Source organism: Rhynchophorus ferrugineus, unplaced genomic scaffold, assembly GCF_030347505.1.
Source record: "Rhynchophorus ferrugineus isolate W39M unplaced genomic scaffold, kcgeb_rfMv2 rfM1, whole genome shotgun sequence".
Classification (NCBI taxonomy): Eukaryota; Metazoa; Arthropoda; class Insecta; order Coleoptera; family Curculionidae; genus Rhynchophorus; species Rhynchophorus ferrugineus.
This window is the reverse complement of record NW_027472580.1, coordinates 85052678-85079704: the sequence shown is the minus strand read 5'-3', so window position 1 is coordinate 85079704 and position 27027 is coordinate 85052678. Positions and strand designations below refer to the sequence as shown.

The 27027-nt window shown below is 29.9% G+C and overlaps 1 protein-coding gene and 1 long non-coding RNA gene across 4 annotated transcripts in view; one reads left to right on the top strand and one right to left on the bottom strand.

The window, feature by feature from the left end:
• Scp2 (Sarcoplasmic calcium-binding protein 2) overlaps positions 1-26583 on the bottom strand; it is a 198846-nt gene extending 172263 nt beyond the window's left edge. Inside the window, exon 1 of one of the 3 annotated variants that reach the window (XM_076396242.1) lies at positions 26432-26583. The gene's annotated coding sequence lies outside the window, so the exon portion shown is untranslated. The remainder of the gene's footprint in view (positions 1-26431) is intronic. The other 2 variants (XM_076396231.1, XM_076396251.1) reach the window with 2 other exon arrangements.
• LOC143191322 (uncharacterized) lies at positions 11570-11938 on the top strand. The gene is made up of 2 exons (XR_013004468.1): positions 11570-11671; positions 11731-11938. It is a non-coding gene; the product is annotated as an uncharacterized LOC143191322 (long non-coding RNA).
• Positions 26584-27027: the final 444 nt, after the last annotated feature.

Genomic DNA, 27027 nt, shown 5'->3' with positions numbered 1-27027 from the left:
AACAGTTTAAATATGTTAAAGTTTAAAAAAAATAGACCGACGGGGAAAAGTTATTTCCTGCTTATGTGCATGTTTTAATGTTTTAAATTCTACGACATATAGATGCACCATTTTAGTCTCTAAAAAACTATAGAGGTTGCCTAGTTTACAGAAACATAACTTTATAAAGAAACTAGAAGCAGTTTGAAGACATTAAAGTTATTTAACATCCTTTGGAGAAGTGTATTGAGCTAAAAGGAAATTGAAAATTAAGGATATTTTTTGTTTATCATCATATTTCCCATCAAAAAGTTAAATAATAACTTAAATGCGAATAATTCTTATTGACATCATTGTGTTTTTTTGCCTCAAAATAAAAAGAAAACAGGGCGACGGGGAAAAAGTTATTTCCAGCTTACGTGTTTATAAAACTTTCGCTCTTAAAAAGTTTCCATCGGTGTTCGGAGGTTAGCCGTTCGATCGGAAGATCCGTTTTGTTCGAGTAAAATGCCGCTTTGTTAAGACCGAAATAAGGGTTGGGCGGGGGGGTTCTTGAGCGGAGGCGTCTTAGGCGATTTTTAAGGAACTGACAATTTTTGACATGGAAACTTGATTAATCGATAAAATTTTGTCCTTTATAGTGCCGAACTGGCGCTTTCGGTTAATTAAAAAATAATTAAACGCTTTTCATATTATTCTGGACGGGCTATTCCTTAATATAAACTCGGTTGTCGTTTAGTTCGAAACTTTTCTGCTTCAGACGGACAAATTGTAATGGATTTCTTTAATTATATAGATAGAATATTTTATAGCTTGACTTAATTAAATTTTATCGCTATAACTATCGGCGTCGAAAGTTCTTTATCCACCTATAAGCTTAGATGGTCCAAAAATGTATTTAATAGTCAGTTTAATTCCCCTCTCGCTATTCTCTTTTAATCATATTTCGCTGATTTTGTTTTATTTGTTGCTTAGATTAAGAGCAAACAGAAGTTTTAGATAGCAGAAGATACGAAAATTGTGTATTTGGGTAATATTTATGATTTATTAGATGACCTGATGACCCTCAGATTACCTATATCTATCCTGGACATTTTCTTCGACAATAATAATCGTCGATTGTCAGCGAATTAAACCTTCTTCCGTGCTTACCGGCAGATATTTTGTCAGATCTGATGACTATATTATGTTTTTTTACTAGTTATCTGGTTAATAATAATAGTAGAGAAATTTTTCGCGCACTATTATTTATTTATAATTGAATAATAATAGGTGTGAAATACATGAACAAAGTATGCTTTACCATAAACACTCACTATACATTAAACTCTATTCCTGTTAAATATTTACTAGACCGCAAATAAAATACGATTCGAAATTACCGTTAGCACATTGTTATTTCATATTTGACATAACGTCATTCTTTTTCACTTGATTTTTACCATAGAGAAATAGAGATTTAACTTTAAAGGAAATTTTGGGGAAAAGTCCAACATCTAGATGTAGCTACTTTTAACTTATTACTTGCTTCAATCGCTACGCTATAAGTCCCGACGGGATCTGATTGGCTCATTTCGTTTTTAAATGCCATTTTCAGTATGGCTAACATGTGGAATAGTGCAATTAGAGATTAAATTATTAGTTCATTAGTATATATAAGTAGATAGTAAAAAGTAAAGTGAATTATCGGTCTAGGAAGTGTTGTCTAGCCGTATGCACAGATAGTAAACAAATGTAGAATCGTTTTCGTTCGAAGAAGTTTGGTTGTCAATAAAAAATGGTTGATAATGTTAAAAATCCCGAACCGATTGTACCAAGTGTCAAAGAAAATTTATTGTTGTTTGCACTGTACATTACACATTTACTGTTGTTGTAATCTAGTGAGATAGGTAAGGTAGAACGAGTAGAAAAGCAAATTGTCGACCCAATATGCCAGATTGATGTATTTCATGGTTTTATTTTTTGAAATAAATTATCGACTCCATCCTAGATTTTCCGAAATTATACTTGGGTATATACATTAAACTCCGTATATTCACAAAACATAAAGGTTATTTTGGGATATCTAATGTAAATGACACTTTCTCAAATCATTAATAAAATTAGTAATCATTAATAAAGTATTCTCTGTTGATGAGGAGTTCCAAGTCTTGTTATTATGATTGTTATATAAAGAAAAATTTAAAAATGAAGAAGGTCCTCTTCCAGCAAATTTACGTATAGATACTTGTGCAGTTTCAATCACCAACATTATTATATTGGCTAGCTATAGTTCTAAAAACCTTCTTGTATTTCCAATCTTCAGAAATTACTGTATAGCCTATATATATATATTTTGACCCGATTGTAACTGACTAAGCTTTGAAAGAAACTTAGTTGTTGCATTTATCACATATTTCTCATTTACATTACATCACCACTCAATGTTCTCATTATAAGTATTTCTAATCTAGTGGCTAGTGCTCATTATAAGACTATTTCTTGTAGGACACAGAAAATTCTATATATATATATATATGTATGTAAGAAAGTATACTTAATTTACAAACATGTATAACGTTTTTGATGTATTGAATGATTCAGCATATAAAAACCTATGACAGAAATTCTATTAAATTTTTAATTTTTCTCTGATGACATAACAATAACGGGAAAAACATGTCTCCTGGGATACGTTCCGCTTGATCGAAGAATTTTGCTCCTTATCCAGGAGAGGCCAAAGAGTTCTTTTTACTTTTTTACGGCACATACGTGCCAACGTATATCTATCTATACGCCTTCTCTACATCTGAATAGGCTGGATAATAATCAATCATCAAATTTGACGTGAAAAAATTCGGGTTTTTATTGTATCTTTATGTTTTCACGTCTTTTACATTTTTACTATAATTTTGTTATCTAGTTTAAGGTAGTTTATTCTCGATACTTATCGAGCCATTTAGCACTATAACAGATATAAGGATATAGATTATTTTATATAAAGAAATGTTCCTAACAGAAGTAAATGTTTTTTTCTTGTTTTAATTATTTTAGCTTTTTGTAGTTATTTTGTTCCTCTGTTGTATATGACTATATGTATTTGGTTTGGTACTTGGTACTTGGGATGGAAAAAAAACTCTGGGAAAAAGAAAAAGATGGAAAATTGTCTGGTGAATATGATTCTGATTTAAGTGGATAATTTGTTTACGTTACCGCCTCTCTTCTGATGAAAATGTATATTGTTTTTTTGAGTTTGAGTTTCCAGCATTTGTACATTTTACATTTATATATATATAGATATATATGATATATCGTAATAAATATATTTCTTATAATATTGTGCATAGTATGACACTTAATATTATAAATTAATTAATATTCAATATTTATAAAATTAATTGTCTTATATGACAAACATATATAAATATTAATTTTACTATGATAAATTTATTTGATATAATTGTCGTAAAATAGTCCAAAATGAAATCAGGTATTATTAATTTATACGATATATTAATTTATAAATAATTAATATGAATAATGTTTCAATTTTGAAATAATATTGTTTGTATTATGGCACATTAATTATACGAATATTCATTCTCTATTTGAATAAGACAATTATTGATTTATATTTCTGCTTGATATGTAGAAAGTTTTTAATATTAAAAATATGTTTATATCGTTTTACACTATATATAAGCGCTGTGAACACATTTTTAGGGGTTTTAAAATAACTTTTGAAATATTACTCTTGAAAACTGAATGTACATTCTGATATTTTAAAAGAACTGTTTAGAACCAAATGACATAGATTGGATCTGGTAATTATAAAAAGAAATTGGTTAGTACGGGGTGAGTGTACAATGTCCCGTTTCAACGTTTTAATATAGATTTTAGTGGATTTTTCAATATTGGCATGTTACAAAACACTTTTTTGTCTTTTTGGTTGTAAAATTAACGATTTTATTTCGATGCTGATATTGAATGTACTAATTATAATAGATAACGATCTCCCAAGGAGTCTTTGTTCGGTTTGATTTTATAGTTTAATATTTTCAATTGATTAAGAAATCAAAACTGTATCGAATCTGTATATTTATGAAGTTCTTAGGTATATTTCTAAATAACTGTTGAACTACCTAACTTAACTATTAATTTCTATGGTCTTTACGTTTTTTTAGTAAAATTTTTAAGATAAAGAGTTTTACATGTATAATTAATAGTATATAGTTATTTATACGTTAGTCGTGGAATGCTTAACATTGACTATTTCACATTCTTTGCATTCTACATGTAAACACTTACAATTACATTAATAGCTGTTTGGTAAACACACTAACCACAATTACATTAATAACATATTTCTTCAATGGCACTTGATGACTTCTAGCAGTAGTGGATGGAGAAACATTTTCACAAACCTTTCATCCAGACTAATGATAGAATTTCAAAATCAACACAGTTGCTGGTATAATTCGTATAGTTACATGGTTATCTACTATGTAATAATGGAATATTTCAACCTTTACCTGTTTCACTACTGATAAACTATATATTGTTTGTTCCACAGATTTTTTTCAATTTTGCTATAGGTGAGACGGATAAGTTATTATTTCTGCTCTTATTAATTTTGTGAAAATAAAGTTGCCATGTGAGATTGATAATTACTAGATTCTTTAATGTTCCAAAGAATATTTTCGCACCGACGCTATTTTCTATTTTATATATTTGATTTGGTTACAAATTGGAATGAAATAATTACCCCCAAATATTTTTATTGTAATTTCCTGATGAATCATATAATTATCGCTGATTTAGTGAATTCATTACGACAACTTTTTAATAAAACGGCTGTTGTGCCAGAAAACATCGATACTGTATACGAAATGATTAAGCAATATCGTCATATCACCTATTGTGAGATTGAAGCATCCATAAACATTAGTTCCACCAGCATATATGCGATTCTACATGAACAATTAGCTGTGCGAAAGTTATGTTCGCGTTGGACCTCCACAAATTGACAATAGCCCAAAAAAAAGCTCGTGCCGATAGGTGCAAAGAAATGCTTAAGAAATTCAAACGCGGTGCTTCGAAAGACGTTTAAAAAAATCGTGACAGTTGAAGAATCATGGATATATTCGTATTAGCCCGAAAATAAGCAGCAATAGACTGCATGGGTGTTCCAAGATACACCAAATCCAACAAAAGTTCGCGCACGAAGCAATTCAAAGAAAATGATGGCCTGTTTCTTGGGGAAAACTGGTCATATTGCAACAGTGCCTCTAGAGGATCGTAGAACAGTAAATTCTGATTGGTATACAACCATTTGTTCGCCAGAAGTTTACGGTGAAAAAAGATAAACAAACAAGAGACGCCGGATTGTTCTTCATCATGACAATGCGGACTCTCACCCATCGGCTCAAACAAGAGACTACTAGAGCACTCAAAACATCGAATTAATGGGTCATGCGCCGTACAGCCCTGATTTGGCACTCAATGACTTCTTTTTGTTCCCATTCGTGAAGAATAAACTGCGTGGTCAACCATTTTCATCGCCCGAAGAAGCTATTGAAGCGTTCAAAAATCATGTTTTGAAGATAACATCATAATGTATAAGAAGATAGTAACATAAGGATAGTCAAAAGTATTTTACAATTTATCAATCCTAATTTTGTTTACTTTACCCTATATCGTTAATCAATAATATTGGAAAATAGAGTTCTCAAATGCTGCTCTATTGATGTATATTGTTTTTTTTTCACATAGCAAACAAAGTCTAAAACCATGTATTTACATATCAACGTTTAAAAATAGTTTTATCAGTATAAAACTAGTAACGACTGATTCAGTCGACTGAAGTAGTCGACTGGGCTTGACTAAAAATAGTAATATATAAAATATTCGACTGAACCGCTGAAAATAGTCGAATAAAACAGTCAAAAGTAAGATTTAATGAATTACTAAACAGTCGATAATCGTTTTCATTCGATAGTTCCCAACACTAGCTATTTTTATTAAAAATCGTATACCATCAACTAATACGCTTATTATTAGTTTTTTATTGAGTTTAATACTTCCTGTCGAATCTCTTATATGGATAGTTAATATAGAGTGGGTGTGGTTCTTGACACCCCTCTATTCTCCTACGTAGTATGACCTATTTTGCTAATAGAAAACTGGGCCAAATGCAATATATTGTTGAGGGCGCTTTCATTGTCTTATTAAAGCTTAAACGAAAAAGGTTCGACGCTCATTTTATATTATGACGTGGTTCACTTACTCACAAACTACATACCCTTCATTAACTTATTATCGAAATTTACCGTTGTTTTTTTTTTAATAAAACGTGACCGGGGTGGTATAACGAAGCCGGGAGGCCGTTTCCCTATAGATCGGTTCGTTTAGAGCGGGACTAATAAGTTCGAAATTAAAATTTAGGTTGATTTGATTGGGCATTTCATTGATTTAGTATCCTCGTTGTTTAAATCTCGAGGGTCGCTTGTTTGAACGCACCAATACGAACGATCTTTTTAAGGCTATTTTTTAATATTAATTAAAGTGGACCTTTTTAAAAATGAGTTGGTTTATTCCATGAATAAACAAAATCGGGAAAGCCAATTAATCGAAAAATCGATAATTTTTGTACAACACATATTTTTTGTGGACAAATATTCTCTACGCGTATATGAAGCGATTCGGCTTTAGATAATTAATTAAGAAAATAATCTGCTATTGTAAATTTCAACCGGATCCATTTGGGACAAGTACAGGAGTTAAAATGTTTGGAATGAGTAATACAGGAGGAAAAAGAAACATCTACCGCTGAAGTATTAAGCCGTATAAGCCAAGCTGTAGGAGCAGAAGATGGTACTTGAGGAAAAGAAGAGGTATTTACGGTCAAAATTAAAATTTGCCTTTTGAACGCTCATATTGCCAATCCTTCTGTGTTACAACACTGTTACAGTTTGATATCAGCTTGAGATCTTTCAAATATGATGATTAAGGCCATTCTATATGTGTTTTTCAGGGATAGCATTAGAAACCGAGAGGTAGACTATAATGGTTTGGACATATCCGTCGAAATGAAAGGTGAACGAATTTCTCACAGGCTTTTATGGGGAAAACGACCTTTTGGGTGGAAGACACAGCGAACCGTTCCGAAAAAGAAATGGAGCCAGATCGTAGGAAGTGATTTTAAAAATAGGAGATTAACATTGTCCGAAGACGAAGAAGGATACCTTGTAGATACTGAATTAGACATACTGCTCCAGTTTAGGCTATGAATTAATGTTGATCATGGCTTATGAGAATACAAAGAGAATTTGATCCCTATCCGTTTCTATCTTTTTCTAGAACAATTTACTTTTGTTTCGGCGGTCTTCTCATAATTTTAGGCCTAATTATTTCCTTGTATCATATTTTTGATTTCTAAAGAGAGTAGTCACTCGATATTAAATATGGAGGGTATGTAGTCTCGTATGATACACAATCTGAAGTAGATTTCGTTCAATTCAGCGCATATATCAATTTGTGATACGGTGAATAGAATTTTTTATATCGTCATTTGTTATTGTTTTTTTGCATGCAATAAAGATATGAATGTCATATAATTTATCGTAATATGAACACTATATAGGTATATACAATACATCTTAATATATAGCCCGCTCAATAAAATAATAAAACAGTCCTTTTAAAATCCTTCTTATTTCATCCTAGTCCAAAAAGAGATAGAATGACGTCTGATGTGTCGAAACATGTAACCGAATTTATCTCTAAAATTTCTATTTTGTTTTGTACTATTTGGATTAGAACGGGCATACGAATGTCATTCGTATATAACCTGATCACTCAATACATTCATCATTAATTTTGCTTCGTTTCAACAGTTTCAGCTAGAGTTCTGAATTGTTACGTTTTCGTTTTTGTTCTGATGTGAGCCCTGATACTGGAAATAGGATGTTGAGAAGAAAGAAACTTTGTATGATGATCAAGGCATTGGGGTGGTTGCTTGGAGGACAATCCGAATTATCACTGTCACAACAAACTATGGGGTTGCAAACAGTAATTTAAAACAATTGTGCAAACTTATCAAAATAAAGTTCTTCGTGGCATTGCCAAAGCCTTGATACATGAGATTTGAGGATATCCTCAAAGACCTAAGCTTACCTATGATCAGCGAAGAAATTGTTTGTGTTAACTGTTTGTGAAAACATCCTCTATGACTGTTTGAACATATAATCGTTGAAGTAATACAACTACCTGCCAACATTTTTCTGACTTACCCGGTGGTTGAAGTTATTTGTGGAAACTGCCATGTTTTTATGGAATATATTACTGGGAAAACTCTACAAACTCTATTTATGTTAACAGTTAGTCTAAAAATTTAGATCTGAACTAGATGAATAATATTAAGAAAATACTATTATATAGGTAGTAAATAACTAATTGTCATGTGGTAAGTGATTTTTAATTAAAAAGTGTGTGTAATATAATTACCGCCTTCTGATATCCTTAAGATGCCAGTTAACTAATTCAATTTCACTTTATGGCTTACTGGAACTACTATAATGACTTTTAATATATATATTGGATCTTTTAATATTAGTTGTCGACTAAAGATATCTTTGAAATGAAATGGTAAAAAATTCCGTTATGTTTATTTCGTTGTCTATTGATAAATTGAGTTTAATTGACCTGTTGATGATAAAACTATTGCCCTAAATGAATACTAAACTGAATATATTCTTCTGCTTTGTTTGTTAGGTTGGGTATTTCTGTAACTACACTCGTAAAGGGTGGTTTTTAAACGTGACAAAACATTGTATTACTTTTAAAAGTTTAGCGATTTAGTTTGTCAAAAATTATGAGAAAACTTAGGGAGAATGTGGTGTATGTGTGGCATGCAAGGTAATATAAAATGAACAATAAAAGTTAAAGATCCCATTTCAGAACACGAGTAAAACTCTCCAGGTTTATAAAAGTAAATATATACAGATGGATGGGGTGAACTTTTATATATGGTTTACGTTAATAGCAATAATCATTAAAAAACTTCTAAAAAGTTTTGATTGACCTATGTATTATATTTCAAGCATTTCTAGGATTTGCTATCTCATATAAAACCATTATCGATAGGATATTCGAGACGAATCACTATTTGAGAGAGAAATATATTCTTAGAAGTCATTGGATGAATAACGATAAGTGTTGCTAGAAATATATGTTGAGGAACAGAGAGAAATAAGAGGCAATTTATTAGAATTTTATAGAATATTACTTCCTTCTTCCTTTCTCCGTTTATACAATTAAAATAACTAAAAATATAATAACGAAAATAATATAAATAATAAAATGACAAAAAAAACAACGAGAAATCTATTTTAAAAGGTATATAACTTAACAAATTGTTTGCAAGATATCGCCGTTAACATAATTCAATATTATATTAAATTAAAATGATTTGTGATGAATATTGCTGGAGGGATAAGAATATAAAGTTAATAAAATAATATATACAGTAATTTTTCTGTAAAATCTCTTAATATGTTAAAAAGTTTCTTCTAAATTTTAATTATTTCTGTAATGGTAATTTATGGTGGTAATTTCTGAAGCGTTGTTAGTGTACAGTCAAAATAGAAATATATATATATATATATATATATATATATATATATATATATATGTATGTATATATATATGTATATGGTTGAAGATGCATTTGATAACAAACATTACTTGAGTACGGAAACCTTATTATTTTCTAAATCTAATATTTATTTTTAAAAATTATTCTCGCAGCACGTGACTGTAATTCACAAGATTTAAACAATATTTAATAGTTACCAAAAGTAGTGTGCCCGGATAATCTTATAAAATATCTTAATAAACATAGAAGTAGTACCATATAACAGGAAGTGGCAATACATTACATCGTATGACAGAGAGTTATTAAGTTGCAAAGTGGCTCTATATCGTCTCTATTAATATAGCGGCGGTTTTTCATTAAATTGTCAGTTTCTATCACACAAAATAAAATTTTCGCGAAAACTTTGTAAAACCTAACGAAATCTACTATATAAGAAATCCGAAAATATATTTTTGCCAGGCTGATATTATATTATATTATTCCTATACAACCCTTTATATACTCAACGTACTTATCTTTAAATTAATTTAATAGTGGGGCACATAATCCCTTAATAATTTCAAATATTGTTCTTGTAGCGAAGTCCAAACCTCAACTTCTAAATCTGCGCTCTAGTTCGACATTGTTCCTGAATTGCTGAGATATTTTACTCCAGGATAGGGGAATTCGGTATTTCAAGATAGACCAGATCTATCAGGGCTTTAGGTAAATACATATTTTCACATGAAACATTTATTGATAAAGGAAATGAAACTTTTTGGTACTATTAATAATTAGTTTTCGTCTATTTATATGCTATTCATAGTCTATATACTAGAATAGTACAGTTAATTATACAGCCACGATAGTTTATAGGTTAGAGTTATAACCTCTTATCACAAGAACATACGTCTCTGTTCACTATAGGTTATAAACCGGCAAACATTGTTTTTTATATTTTACTTTGATTATTTTGATATATTTTAAGTCGCTCCGTAATATATAATATAACTTTGTTTGAAAATGCCGAAAACAAGAGAAATTCCTTAGAGATGCAGTTATAGATAATATTAAATAATATAAGTTCCTACAATTTTATTGAAAATGTTTTTAGCGGGTTGCTGACGTGTTAAATATTACTGTGGGTACTGTGAATAACATCACTTACAAAATGAAGAATAATACGTTAGATTCGTCTACATACAAATGATCTTATTAATATAAACATAATTTAATAAAATTATTTTAGAGACAATTGTCTGTGTGGAATGTATACATAAAAGACTTAGGGACCTACAGCTTTTTGAGGGATGTAAGACGCCATTTAAAAATAATTCAATTTTTAAAGGCTTAAAATAAGGCCAAGGAAGATAAACTATTTGAAATTGTGGATCTTGACGAAACTGAATATTTCAAAATGGTTCATTAATGGCACTCTTAGCATGACAGTAACAAAAAAAGTGTAAAGACAACAGAAATTGATGGAAAAAGGTAAATGTTACAAGAATATTCGATTAGGTTTTGATGGTCATTATATTTATTAATAATTAATTGCAGATATATTGCTGATCGAGAAGGATATTCTATCAAAAACTGTTTGGCTATGTGGAAGGAGACATTGTAACCATAACGCCTTCGGTTTGGATGAGCTTGATAAGACATACAGAGGAAGTAATTGATAAATAGTAGAATCGTGGACATGTTTTAGATGGATTAGAAATTAACAGTTTAGTGATTGAAATGAACATCGAGTGAGAAAGTGAAAGTGACTGAAGGAAACTTTCAGGATATGTGATAATGCTGTGCAATGCTGGAAATGCCTGAGACAGAGTGATGAGAGTGGAAACAACTAAAGGTATGCACATAATTAATTGACTATAAATGTAGAAAATGGTATTGTACGGCGTGAAAGATTTGTGTGCTCAGATATGATCGTAATTGTTTAAAATTAAGCATGAGTATTAGGTTAGAACGTATGTGTACACAATTATTAGCAGAAGAAATAAAATAATCAGTGACACCAAGATGACTTGACAAGTAAACACACCATCGAAGGAAACAAGAACTAAACGTAAAAAGGTATATATGCTCTAGAATAAAAGTAAAATACATTTCTCAGATATACAATTGTTAATTAGGTGAATTAAGCCTCCAGGGAGTTACCACTACATAAAAAACGCACCTAGATACACTACCTTATGGATGGTGTGGAAAAGAGTTCAATGTAAACAAAACAAATCTAATTTACAAACTACTATACCTGCTTTCTTAATTGTTGTTTTAAGTCCTTCGATAATATATATATTAGATGTACTATAATGTTGAAATAAATTGTATTTGATAACATTTTGTTCAATTTTTTTATTTAGATTAGAATTTTCTTGTATGTCAAAGCCAAACTGAACTAAAACTCAGAGTTGATGCGGCTCAGAGTTGGTTTAGACGTCACAAATATCCATGACGCATTACTAAAAAAACTTTGAATAGACTATATAGTGATTTGAATAGTAACGGAAGTCCTTCTAAAACTTACATAAGCAGTAATAAACTCACTTATTAATAAAATACCAGTGAAAATTTCGATTAAAAGAAGAATTTATGACGCTATTGAAACACATCGTAAAAGATAATAATGCGGAACATTTTTCGTTTAAGCTTTAATAAGACAATGAAGACGCCGTCGTCTATATATCCACCGTTTGTCCCACTTTCCTCTTAATAAAATAGGTCAGAATCTATAAAAGAAGATGGAGGTATCAATCGCCACTTCATAACTGTCTAAGAAGACTACAGAGTGCACAATAAATGAATAATAGAAATATATGTTGTCTACTTGCGATACTAAAATATCAATTCAGTTCTTATTTAAATTTGTATGTAATAGTTTTCACTTACAATTGTAAGAATTATGTAGTCTTAAGATGTATTGTTTTTAAAATGTTTGCTAAATGGCTTCGTGTTGTCGTTTTTTTTTGAACGAATTTTGAGTCATAGAGATTTATAAGAAATTACAATTTTATGTCTTTAGTTTCTGTGTGTTTACATCTATGTGTAAGACACATCTACTCATATGGTAAGGCTCTTTTAACAGGCCAATTGAAAAGTCCCCGGCCTACCATAGTAAAACATATTTTTTTGCCAAAATTAGTTTTTTATTCAATATTATTCCCTTCAAAGATGATACGCTGATTATAGCGACCTTCTAACTTTTCGATACCATTTGTGTACTACGATTTGTCATTTGCTTCAAAATAGGCCTCAGTTTCGGTGATCACCTGTTCAATCGACGAACATTTCTTCCCAGCGCGCATTCTTTTGAGATCTGAGAACAGGAAATAGTCGCTGGGAGCCAGATCTGGAGAATATGATGTATGAAGAAGCAATTCGAAGCTCAATCCATCGATTTTTGCTATCGATTTCACTGACTTGTGACACGGTACATTGTCTTGGTGAAGCAGCACTTTCTTTTTCTTCAAATGTGGCCGTTTTTCGGCTATTTCGTCCTTCAAATGGTCCAATAATGCTATGTAATAATTACTGTTGATGGTCCTTCCTTTTTCGAGGTCATAACCTTGCCAGCCGACTGTTTCGTTTTCCTACGCTTTGGAGCGGATTCATCGTATACTGTCCACTCGGATGACTGTCTATTGGACTTCAGAGTGAAATGATGGAGTCATGATTCATACATTGTCACGTATAGACGCAAAAACTCGGGTATATTATGCTTGATCATCTTCAAACACTGCTCCGAATCTTCAACTCGTCGTTGTTTTTGGTCAAAAGTAAGCTCGCGCGGCACCCACTTTGCACAGAGCTTTCTCATACCCGCATATTCGTGAATGATATGATATACAGGTTCAGTTAATATATTTATAGTGTCTGATATTTCATTCAATTTCAATTTACGGTCATTCAAATTCAATTTGTGGATTTTTTAAATGTTTTCGTCGGTAAAAACCTCTTTCGGACGTCTACTGCGTGCACCGTCTTCGGTGTTTATTTCACCACGTCTAAACTTACCATATCAATCCTTGATGGTTGATTTTTCTTGGGCAGTGTTCGGAAACTTGGCATCAAGCCACATTTTTGCTTCAATTGTATTTTTTTCCCTTCAAAAAGCAATATTTCATCTACATACGAAATTCCTTTTTATTCATTTTTTTCCCAATAGCAAAAGTTTGCTTAACTCAAAACGCTATAATTAACAAACTAGTGATCTGACGGCTGTCAAATTTATACACGCATCTTATGAAGGTTAGAGCTAACTAAGAAACATATGGATTTAATTCTAGTAGTGCCATCTATGTGTCAGGCCGGAGGCAGGAGATGAGTTGTTGTAGGAGGTTACAAATGTTTAAAAACAGTGAATTTGGCGAGGAACACGAAAAACTTAATGAACAGTCAAGCTAGTATGAGAACGACAATTTGGAAGCTTAAATAGAACAGAATTATCATGTGAGTTTAAATTTGTTATTATAGACGTAAAATTTTTATGATTTTGATATAAAGGTCACGTCACGCCATCCAAAATCTTTGAATATCTGCAGGAAAACGTTTATATTGATCCTTCTACCTCACCATCCATTTTTACCAGATATTAATCTTTCTCTTTATCACTCTCTCTGGGAAGTGCTTCCTTATTTGTAGAAGATGGGTTTAAGAAAATGAAGTATTGTTTCGATAAAAAGGAATTCAATTAAATGCAAACATTATTGTTTACCTTTTGTTAATTTAAAACCAATATTTTTATGTATTTTTAAATATTTTAAAACAATATTTCGATCTATTGCTATAGTGGTTAAATAAAATTCAATGTTTTTGGAAACAAAATATCATAATAGTGTAATAGAGTTTTATAAATATTACCTTAGTATTTTCAAGAAGTGACTGAGTATATTCTTACCTGAAAAAAAAACAAAAGACATTATTACATTTTTCTCAAACATATATAAATCTAATTTGAGATACACAGTCATTAAGTTCCAATTAATCTATAACAACGTTAATATTTATCCAAATGGCTGATACAAATTGCTTCCTTATTATTATATAAATCATCATTATATAACTGATGTGTATATTCTATAAGATAACCTTTAAATAATTTTAAATAATTTCGGTTTATTTCCTCTAACTAGAGACAAATTTCGTAAGCATTTATCTTTGAGAAACTTCTCACATCTAGATTTAAAGCAAATACTGATTCGACGGTTTCCTATAAAATAAGTTCTTGGATGAACTTTCTGGGTTCTCAAATGGAAATCTTAAATAAATGAAATTTATACCGTATCTTTTTCCATAAAACATATTTTCGATTATGATTTTATTAAATACACATTTTAATTTAGTATGAGTTTTACCATGATATAAACGATTATATTTAACAATGAATAATTGTCCAAATTTTTTTAAATATTTGTAAATTTGTAGCTCCCTTATAATTATATAAATTTTTTAAACTTACAATAGTGATTTTGAGGTAAATTATTTAACAAAATAATGGACCATTATTCCGTCACTGTGGAATTTTTGTGATATTTGGACGACAAATTGAACTAAGCCATTTTCTGAAACCTCTTTTGATGTCAGATTTGCATCATTAAATTTTTCTTGCAGACACTGTAACAAATAATATTCTGAGGGGGAAATATCCGATCTATACTGCGTATGTACCAGAAGAAATTCCCAGACAATTTTTGGTTCAAGCATCTGACGATGAACAATTTCTTTTTTCTTGGCATTAGTGGGGGTTTGAAAATTGTTAATAAAGTGTCTCGGAGATTTGATAACGATATTTTTCATACATTATTGTTGTATATTATCTACTTTTCATCATCCGTAACCATTGCTTTCAAAAATTGCTCGATTTCATTTCGATTCATCGAAGACTAACAGTTGGAATTTCAAGCTTCTTTTCGCATCCACTCTTTCAGTAATTTTGTGGAACTTTTTCTTTTCTAAAGCAAAATATGATACAAATTACGCTATAGTATGCTACATACATTTTACTGGAAATATAAATAATCGACTTAGTTATGTATTACAGAAAAAGAAAAAACGAAATTACTTTTCCCCAACCCTATTTCCCCAACCATCTATAAAAAGCAGAACGGTATTTTGAAGCAGCTATAAGAAAATTAAACCGAAAAGAATTTATGATATTTAAATAACATCCTTCGGTCGGAACCAAAGTCTATATTTCCAAGATGTTATACAGTTTTCAGTCGGAATCAACCAAGCAGAAAAAAAACAAATCGATGATTTTCCTTTTTCTCAGATCAAGATCGTTCATTGAAAAGGCATACATTATTGAGGAGGGCGAAAGAGACCGCAATCATTTCTTATTTAAACGTCCTAAACGAAAGGAAAAGCTTTTCAATAAATAAATGATACAATTATTATAATATATTTAGTCCCATTAGGACCTATGGTATTGAACTGTGGGGTATAACTAGCAAATCTAACATAGCTATCCTATCCAGGTTAAAGTGTTGCGAGTCATCGTCGATACCCCATATTACGTGTCCAACAAACTGATTCAACGTGATATCCCCTTAGAACCCATAACGAGTATGACTTGAAGTGTTAGTGCAAAGTACTGTGAAAGACTATTAGTGCGTTCCAATGCACTCGCTAAACAGTTAAATGTGCGCGATGACAGTGTAGTACATAGGCTGAAGCGAAAATTACCAATAGACACCTAGAGTGAGATTTAATGATATCTAGAATAAGTTAGAATAGTCTTTAGAATAAACTAGGGTATACTTTAAAATAAGTTAGAATACTATCTAGAATAAGATTTAGATTACAAGTTGTACAACACATCACTTACTGAACTGTTCTTCGACCTGTCAGTATAATTATATTATATAACTGAAATCATATGAGAATACTATTATCCACGGGCAGATTGTTGACGTTCTAAGAGATTAATAAAAAATATTTTATATTATTGTTTAACGGACAGAGAGACTATTTTTGTAGGTTTACGTAACTCGTGATGGAAAAAATTTGATAATTTAATATGTAATGCAACATAATACAGTATTAAAGGTCGCATTTAAAGCTGATCTAATATATTTGCTGATTGCTATTTTATATTAACTAGGAGTTGAGTACTATGAGTTGATAAAATTGAATTAAAATATATACGCTGATGCCTTTTAACATTAGCTGGAAAATTTGAATGAAGAACTATCGCATCTATATATGATCATCTTACGAAGATAAATATAATATATTGTTGCAAATGATCTTGAAATATGTTGATTATATTTAAATAGATCGCTACAGCATATCCTGGTTGATAAATAAATGGTTCGAGAAACTTGTTTTACAATTGAAGAAGTACAACTCATCAGTTAAGATTTGGAAGTAAGTATTGGATAATTGAATCAAATATAAAAAGGCATATAGCGTATTCAGAATATTCAGAATTAAAATCCACTTTGGACACTAGCTGAAAATATTGAGCCAATATTGTATTTAACGTATAGCAGTGATATTGCTAAATATGAAGAAGTGGAAAGAGCTATAAGAGCTCTATGTACTAACAGCTGATGATACAACATTATTCGTTGCAAGCGATGTCAACAACTGTACCAATTACAGCAAGAAATGGCAAAAAGGGTTGAAGAACTAATCTACACATTTAAATTTGATGCATAAAAAGACAGATTATCTAGCATCAATAATTGACTCCAGAACAGTTCGATATGGGAACATATTAAAATATTTGGCTTTTTAAGCACAAGTTGAAAGTGTTGGACAAATCTAATTAACGTATAGTTAACAGGACAAGGTTCTTGGATGTACTGTCAACGCTCCATAATATATCATAAATTAGGGCATTCACAAACATCCAAAGGTACATCAGGTCAGCGAAAGAAGTAACATAAGCATAGACTTTAAATGAACGGCTTGCGGAAAGACATGAAGTGAGTTTGCGAGAATATTTAGTGGATAATTAATGGAAATTAGTAATTATATATGCGCCGGTAATAATATGGGCGTTAGAAAAAGAAAATATATTAAGTTTGATTTTTAAATAAGAACCGAAATTAATTAAAATCATATAAAACTTTAAAAGCGAAATAATTTTTGTTTTTAAACAACATATAATATCATTTGTTGCTATATCAATGTTGGAGTCATAGGAATATTAGTTAGTAATAATATGAATTGGTATTTTAAATTATCTAATATCTACAGCCAAAGAATATAGATATTGAAGTTTTATAAGGAACTTTAACGATATTGTCTTAAAGTATTTAATTATTTTCTGGCAAATGAACTTCACATTATAGCAAAACAGAGACCATATATTCTCGGAACATTTTTGGAGAAGGAGGTATCTATCCATAGAGGTATTCATAAAACGGAAATATAGATAATGTGTTACAGAATTGGATTAAAAGAAACTAGTTACTTTAGCCATTTAACTGACAGTTTTTGTCACAAATAATCACTAAGCAGTGCCCTCTTGAGCATACAGATCTAGTATAAACATTATTTATAATAAATAAATCAATAGTAATTTAACCAGAAAAGATAAGGAAAAATATACCAAAACTGAAGAAAGATTGTTAAACATACATGGAAAGACCATGGAACATATATTAAGCTTTATAACTGGACTGAGACTTGGTGCAGATTCAGCGCAGAAACTAAGCCAATTATTGAAATAAATACAATTGTTGACAGACCCTGATGTAAAAAGACATCCTGATTGCATTAGAAAGTTAGAAAAGCTGACTAAATCGTTGTCTAGTACATAAACATATCATTTGTGGCCTGCGAGCTCAAATAAAACAATTACAACAACAAAAGAAAAGCCGAAGAAGCACAGTCGAAGCATATCTAGACGAGATAAATATTGTTACTTTTATTTTACGTATGAAAACAAATGTAGACCAGAAAAATGCAGCTAACCCTGCAAAATCAAAGCTGAGCCACATAATTAGCGGAGGTAGCAACCCCCTATTCTTCAAACAATAATGGTTGCTTATTCAGAAGAGAAGGAAAGACAAGAACGCACGATGCTTAAATTATAATTTAGCTTTTAAATTTTTTTTAATTTTTAAATTATACATTAACAATGCTGACGTTATGTTAAAACAGTAAAAATCCGAATTTACTCAACACTAATTAACAGTTCTTTAAGACTGAAATGTAAAAAAAATCATCCACCCTGTATAGATAATATTGATAATATTCCTGTTAATTGGTAACAATAGCGTTATCAGTATCTCGTATATAATAAGACTAAGTTAATAACAAATCGATTAACTTCTTATGTGATGCTATCCGTTATTACCATTAATGAAAATGTCCCAATTCGGTTTGTCCCTACAATGAAAAGATGGACGTGAGCTACAATGAAACAATATTAAATTAGGCTTCGCAATCAGAACGAATTACACGAGAATTACCCGTAGTGAACGACAAACAGAGCCGAGCAAGAAGCCGTTGGCAACTGGTACAAGTTCCATAAACCTTGCCCTAAACGTAAAATTTATGTTTAATGTTGAAGTTGCTCTACAAATTAGGTTTCGGAGTTTTGATTTTTTTTCAGTCGTGTATATCGTACGGATCGATCCATTAGAGAATTACGGAAAATATCGAGGATATATTTTCAATAATATTTTTATTTTAGTAAAAGATATATACCTAACTTTTTACATTTTGAAGTATAAATATAACTGGATAGTCTTTGAAAGAAATATAGTTTAGTATATATAGGTTTATTTAGGAGAATATTCGGAAATATCATAATAACTCTTCAGCTGAGAAGTCCCGGGCGTAACAAAGACAACGTGGTTTATTTTTTCAAAATTGTATAAAAATATCTTTTGTTTCAAAATAGGGCTGTCACCAGTTGCTGCCCAGTCAGATGACGATTGTTTTGGTTCCGGAGTGAAGTGATGAATTCATATTTCATCCATTGTTACATATCGACCCAAAAATTCCGGTTTGTTACGTTTAAACATGCTCAAACACTGTTTGAATCATCAACACGCTCTTGTTTTTGATCAACAGTGAGCAAACGCGGCACATAGTTTGAACAGAGCTTTCTCATAGCCAAATTCTCATGCAATATAAAACCAACACGTTCTTTTCATATCGATACTATGTTAGTTAACTTATGAAACTGCACTTTAAGTCCATTCAAAACCAACGTTTTACAGTTGTTTCTGTTATAGCGAAGTATTTATAACACTTTTCAAGTCATTGCTTCGCTTGTACGGTATTTTGCCCATCAAGTAGGAGTGTAAAATTAAAATACGAAATTGTTTTTAATCCATTGTTTTGAAAATAACAAAAGTAGTGTCACTCTTAGCACAATAACTCAGAAACTTATGAGTAGAATATCATGATATTTAAACAGCTTTCTTTTGAAGTGAGTGAAGTGATCAATACTAACTGAACATGCGGTGAATTAAATAAAATTGGTACGGTCTATGTGTGAGGCGCCTGTGTTAAGCTAGTTAGAAGTAAGGGGGCTTCTTAAATAAACCTTTGTGTATTGAAGCCAGTATTCTTAACGATGTAGTTCCCATTACAGAGTCATATGGCTTGAGAATTGAGTATCGACACCTAACGGATCACCTGCTATTGTAAATCTAAACGAGGTTCACTTAAAGCAAGTGTAGGAGTTCAAGTACTAGAATGGTATATTTAAAAAGATATTATACGGTCTAGTAATTTAAAACTAATAAGCTTTTTGTGTTTATCCTATTTTGTTACGGTTTTAAAATTATAAGGTACTTGTTCTACAATAGATACTTTGGGCTTAACCTCTACATTAGTGTTTTTAATGTGCATTGAATTTTACCAATTGACTGAACCGGACGTAATGACTTTATTCCCTTGAATCTTCTGACTAAACCATCATAATTTAGGAGTTGGTGAACCTCAACATTGATGTTTTGATGAAGATTCCGTTCATGTCTTTGGATATAGTCGTTGATAATGTTATCGACAGTTTCTACCTTCAGGTACTTATGCAGATTATCATTACTATCACTGGGCATCAAAAATACCTCGCAGTACCCTGTTTTGGAATTTTTGTATAATATTTCTATTGTTTTGGCTGGTACAACTCCAGAGTTGAACACCATAATTCCATGCTGGTTTCAAACTTGTTGGTCAGGTGAAATTTTTTTGTATCAAAAATATAAGTATGCCTCCGATGTTTGAACACTGTTACAATGAGTTTTATTGTTTTGTAAATCTGTTGATTTGAAATTACTTGAAATTAATACCTTACTCTTGTAGAGTGCATAATTGTTAGAGACCTATGACATAATTAAATCATATGCATGAATTACTGAAACTTTAACGTTTTATTATGCTCAATAATAACTATTGGTTTAACTTAAGGTTAGTTCTTTTTCCAAAACTAAAGAATTAATTAGATATAAACATTCATCGGAATACTCACTGTAAGTTATTTATTCAATAGAGTTGATTCAACACAAAACACAAAAGCATTATTAAAAAATAATGTCATATCTAGAATTAATTTTTAATTTACCACAGAAATATTTAGTTTGGTACTGTCCCTTAAAAATAGTTTAGTTTAGTTTTTAAAATGGTAAAAGATTTTTCATAGTACCCAGTAATGGCCCAATAAAAACCATTCTGAATATAATTAAAAGCTTGTTACTAATATTATGTTATGGTTATTATACATACATACTGTAGACATATAACAATAAGACTAATATTTTATTGTTTTTATTTATTTTTTCTTACTTTCCATTCTTAAATAGTTTTTATATGTGTGCAGTAAGCATTATCACATGCTGTTATTTCTTGAGTTTATTTTTTACTGAATAGCCTATTCTCTTATTTATGTTCTCAACTATTGACTATTTGATTCTTATGTATGCTTTAATACCATGCTGTACTTAATCTTATATGATTTTTAAACCATAGGTTAGCTAATGCTAATGAATTATGATGAATTAGTTTTTGCTTAATGAGAATCCTTTACCAAACAACTAGAAAGTAGAACAAAGTTACAGAGGAAACTTGATTTAAATATTTAAAATTTTAATGTATTCCAAATGATATATCTCGTATAAAAACCATTCCCAACCCTTACCTGCTGATGTGAAATCAAATTAATGATGATGGATGCGAGTATAGCACTTGAAAGAGACAATTTGCATATTCAGCAATATATTTAAATGAGTTTCACTTTAATATACATGCCACTACGTGTCCCATATGGGCAAATTGTTTTGTGTACCTCGGTTTCGGCAAACCAACGTTGTAATTTCAGATTTTTTAATTAATTTTGCGACCTAATTTGTCTTATCTGTATGTCTTGATAAAGTAACAAGCGGAATAATCATATATGCTATAACAGTAGTAGGATCTTTGATATAAAATGTCTCATTTAAAGGCAATCCTTATACAGCAATTTTATACCTTTGGAATATTTTTCATTTCCTAAATATATTTAGAAAGATGATTCAATTGATTCAGATGCCTTTAAGGTAGTCCTTGGAAATTAGGGAAAGCAATAAGTCTGACGGAGTTAAGTCTGTCGAATTGGGCGAGTAGGAAATGAAGCACATTTTCATGAATTTTAAGTGTCCATATAGTTTCACACAAGTGTACGTATAATATGAAGATTATTTTCCTATACGACCTAATAATCAGTCAATATTATTTTGATTTTTAAGCTATTCTCTAGCCCGATTTTCCCTTGATGTACAAATTTATATTTTATTTTTGGAAATGATGTATGCAATGATCTTTTGACAGCTGTAAATTGTCATTCGACATTGTTAGATAACATTTGATACAATGGACGGTTTATGTCTTACCAAATCAATAACATAAAATCCAATTTAGTATTATTATAAAATTAATATAAAAGGTCTATCTAAGCACTGCATGAAAAATGATCGGAATGTGAGCAAAGAAAAAACGATATTATTCTTCAGTATGACAACGCATGATCACATGTTGCAAAACAGTGAAATATACTTGAAAAATTAAAATTACTTGGAAACATTACTTGTTCCGATGTAAGAGTCATAGCCTGTTTGAGCAGCGCATAACTTCTTATGAAGATACCAAAAAATAGTCCGAAGTCGTTGATACCATCAAAAGTTACGTAGTTCTTTCGAGATATAATCCGTAAATTGCCTGAAAGATAGAGAAAAGTAGCAACGATCGATGGATAACGCTTCGAATAATTACATTGTGCCGAATCATAAAATACAGTTTCAAATTTAAAAAATCCTTCAAAACTATTTTGTAGAGCTAATATAAAGTTTATATTATATTATACTGAAGTTAGAAATAAACACAACAGCAGAAAAAAAGCTTAAAATATATTTGCAGTAACCACTGTATTTTTCAGTATATTTGCGGTCACATTTTCCATTAGAAATTGATGGAGGGATACTATTCATAAAGAATGGACACACAATTGACGAGGGACTTTCTGATCTGAACGAGCGACCACTGAAAAGATTAATGTACCTTCCAAGAAAGCCTGGGTTTGTTGACCATTGTATTCTATTATGTAGTTTGGACGAGAAAAAATCCTGAACACATAATATAGCTTGAGTCTACGTTATCCAATGCAAATAGATTTGCAAGGATACGTCTAAACCTTACGTTCGAATAAACCGGTATAGTGAAATATATATGTTAGGTTTTAAGGTGTTACGTAAGATGCTGCTTTGTTATAAAATCATCAATAACAATGAAGTTTACTATAGAATTGTGCTTGGAGTTAATTTGGGTTTCCCATTGACGCAAATGAAAATATAACTGTAATTTAGAAATAAATACCTGGTTGTTGCTTAATCTGTGATATTTAAGATAATTTCGATTAGATTTTGTATAACATCACTTAACAAAATATTAATATTTACTAATATTTGTTGAATTTTTAATTACACATGTTAATAATGTTTGAAATGTGATTGTTCTTGTTTTAGAGATTGTTATTTTTAGATTTAATCGATTACTGTTTTTTTGATCAACTGAGTGTTATTTATTATAATCTCTTTTATACCCCACAAATCTGTTCTGTTTCTTAATTTTCTACTTTCTTTATCTGTTAATTAAAATTGACATTCTTGCTTTTGATTACAATCAAATATTCTCTTATTCTTATTCTCGCCAAACCAAAACAAACCAAAGTACAACAAGCAATGATGATTTTTTTATCTTTCCAAGTGCTTATATTGGTCTACCACATTAATACCAAAATAATACAAGCAAGAAGTCTTCAGAAGAGGTCTTAAATTACACTTTTCTGATGACTTTATCACAAATGTAATAATTATTATTGACAAAATTTACACTTATACGTGGTAAATATTTAGCTTTAACAACTAACTTAGAAATCATCTCAGAGGACATCTGGTCTTTACCAGCCTGGTTACTGGCGTGATTGAGATCACTTTCCTTGTCGGATTTTGCATTCCATGTAGCTTTTTATTTTAAAAATAAATGAAATTCATCATTAGCGCAATTGTATCATAGTTAAATAGCTTTTTTTATACTATTTGTATTTTAACAAAAACCATAATTACTGAAAAATTAGAACTGAAAATTTCATAGAATATATAAAATTACCCTTGTATTTTGACTTTTTAGGATGACTTTTGAATTCAGACAATGAGAAGACTATTTTTGGGCCTTAAACACTTTCATTGTTGGACAGTAAATATTGGAATGATATACTAATAAAAGTTCATATACAAACTTTGTTTAATATCTATTAAATTTGTTGTTTTCAAATGATTGATATTATATTATGTCATATTGATATATATATATATATATATATATATATATATATATATATATATATACATATATATATATATATATATATATTACATACATATACATATATATATATATATATATATATATATATATATATATATATATATATATAAATTTGCATTGCATGTAATTAAATGATTATCATTACTAAGTAAGTGTGCTTTGATGATTCGTATTATTAGTCTTTTCTTTTACTTTGAATTTTGGTTGGCCTTATAGCTGTATTATGTTTTGGTCTGTATTTATTAGTTGATCTATTTTCATTAGTTGTTGTTGAAATGGTTACTTTAACTAATGATGATTACAGACTAGAAGACATTGTTGAAATATTGAAACATATGAATGAATTATATCTTTTTGGTCTATTGTAATACTACCTTAAGTAAAAAAAAAGAAAATGTTACCAATATTTTTCTAAATAAATTAAGGGCCTGTTATTTTACACCTTAAGTATAAAAAGTCTAATTTAATAATATTTAACTGTACAAATTTATTAACAGAATTTCTTATTAATTAAATTAAACAATTTCTTATTAATTAAATTTCTTATTAATAAAATTTAATTAAATAGAACAATTATTTTAATATACCTAAACTTCTATATTGAATTTTAACAATGTTAATGTAGTTTTCAAGACATTTACTTTTTGTTTTTAATACTGTAATATCTTCGTAATTCAGTTACATATGTATTAAATAAAATTTTAAGAATAATAAATTATTTTTGTATATACATTTTCGATAAACATACGTATATACATACGTTTAAAATATTATCATAGCTACTCATTTTTAACTTATTAATTTAATTATCAATAACAATATTCTAACTCCAACGTTAACTAACAATAACAAAGTCTAACGTCGTTATATAGTAATATAGTACAAAATAAACATTCATTTAAATAAATACAAACTGAAATTAGAATAAATTTTAGAATAAATTGTTAGAGTATTATATTCTTTGTTTAACAAAATAGATAAATTTTTTATTAAGCCACTTTTTAATAAACTAATATGGTTTTATTGTTTATTGTAATAAAATTAGGTATTTACAGGCTTCCCAGAGTTTCAGTATTACTGAACCATTTTATATTTTTCCTGCCATAAAGTACAGCTAAACTTGATAATATAATATTAAGATATTTAAAAATATAATTAGAATAAAATAAAAACTAGAAATGACACATGATGATCATAAAATAAAAATATTTTTTATTTTTAAAGTGTATCTATTACGGATATTTGTAACAAATAAAGGTGTTGCACAAAAATGTAGTTCTTCTGAAACTGTAATTATTTTTCTATTTATCCTATTTTTTTTTGAAACTATTTTTTATTTGAATTTTTTAGAACTAAATGACAAACTTAAACTGAAATTGATATATTATGTGATGCAACATAATTATATTAAAAAATAGTTTTCTTCAACTAACTTTTTACATTTTCATAATTTACTTCACAAATTTAATACATATAGACAGAACTAATATATATATATATATATATATATATATATATATATATATATATGAAAATGATATTATTTCCAAAAACCAAGCATTAAGTTATAACCTTGGCTTAAAAATATTACTGGTTGCCTTACATTTTCCTGCCCATCGACTAGCTTTTATTTTTTTCCCAGCATTTAATATTTTCAAACTCAAAAAGGCCGTTAGAATGAAATTAAAATGACTTACTTGATAAACATAACAAACAATTACAATTTTATAAATAATTTAGGTTACAAATAACGTGAACACAATTTAAATTTTTTATTTATCAACTGTTTAAAATTGTTGTTCATTGCTAATATTGATTTTTTGATTTTATTATTATTGTATTATCATTTTATTTTATTTTATTACTTCCTAAATGCAAGCAATTTTATTTTATTTTATTTAATGATCTATTAATATATATTTCTCTGTTTTTTATTTGTATTTGTATAACATTTTTGGTTCGAATATTACAAAAAATTGTTTGTTCCGTTGTTTTTCATCATAAACCTACCTTGCAATTAGCTGTTTATGCACTTTTCCTGAACTTTACGCGTCTGTTGCTTCGTATGCGAGAGATCGCGCGAAAATATCTTCACTCGAACTGTTTTGCGACGTGAACAGGAACGTTGCCGAGCAGGATTGCACGATAGGATTGCGCGTCTCGGGCCTCCGCCACCGCGTTTTATATTCGCCGCAACTTTGTCCTGCGCCAGAAGACGCGACTCCTGCCGAATTGCAATGGTGGCCGTCGCCGTGCAGGAGTTTAGGTCACATATGCGTTTTGCTTGCGGTCCCCGTCCATTCGATCGGGTCTGATCCGATTTTATTTCGCCGTGTCTCAGTTGTTGTTCATTTTATTTTCCTGCTTCTTGGTTGGTTCGCTCTTTTTTCTTTTGAAATCGGAAACCGCTGCTTCTAGGCATCCCGCCGATCTCTCAAGCCTTGTTTCAAAGGAAATTGTGCCTTTTAGGTATTATTTGGATTAGAGAAGTCCTAAAAACTTCTTTTGTACTTTATACTTATATATAAAAAATATTTTCGCTTCATTTTTTTTGTTTTTACTTGTGTGTGTTATGGCATTGTTCCAGAGTTTCTTCCACGTATTAT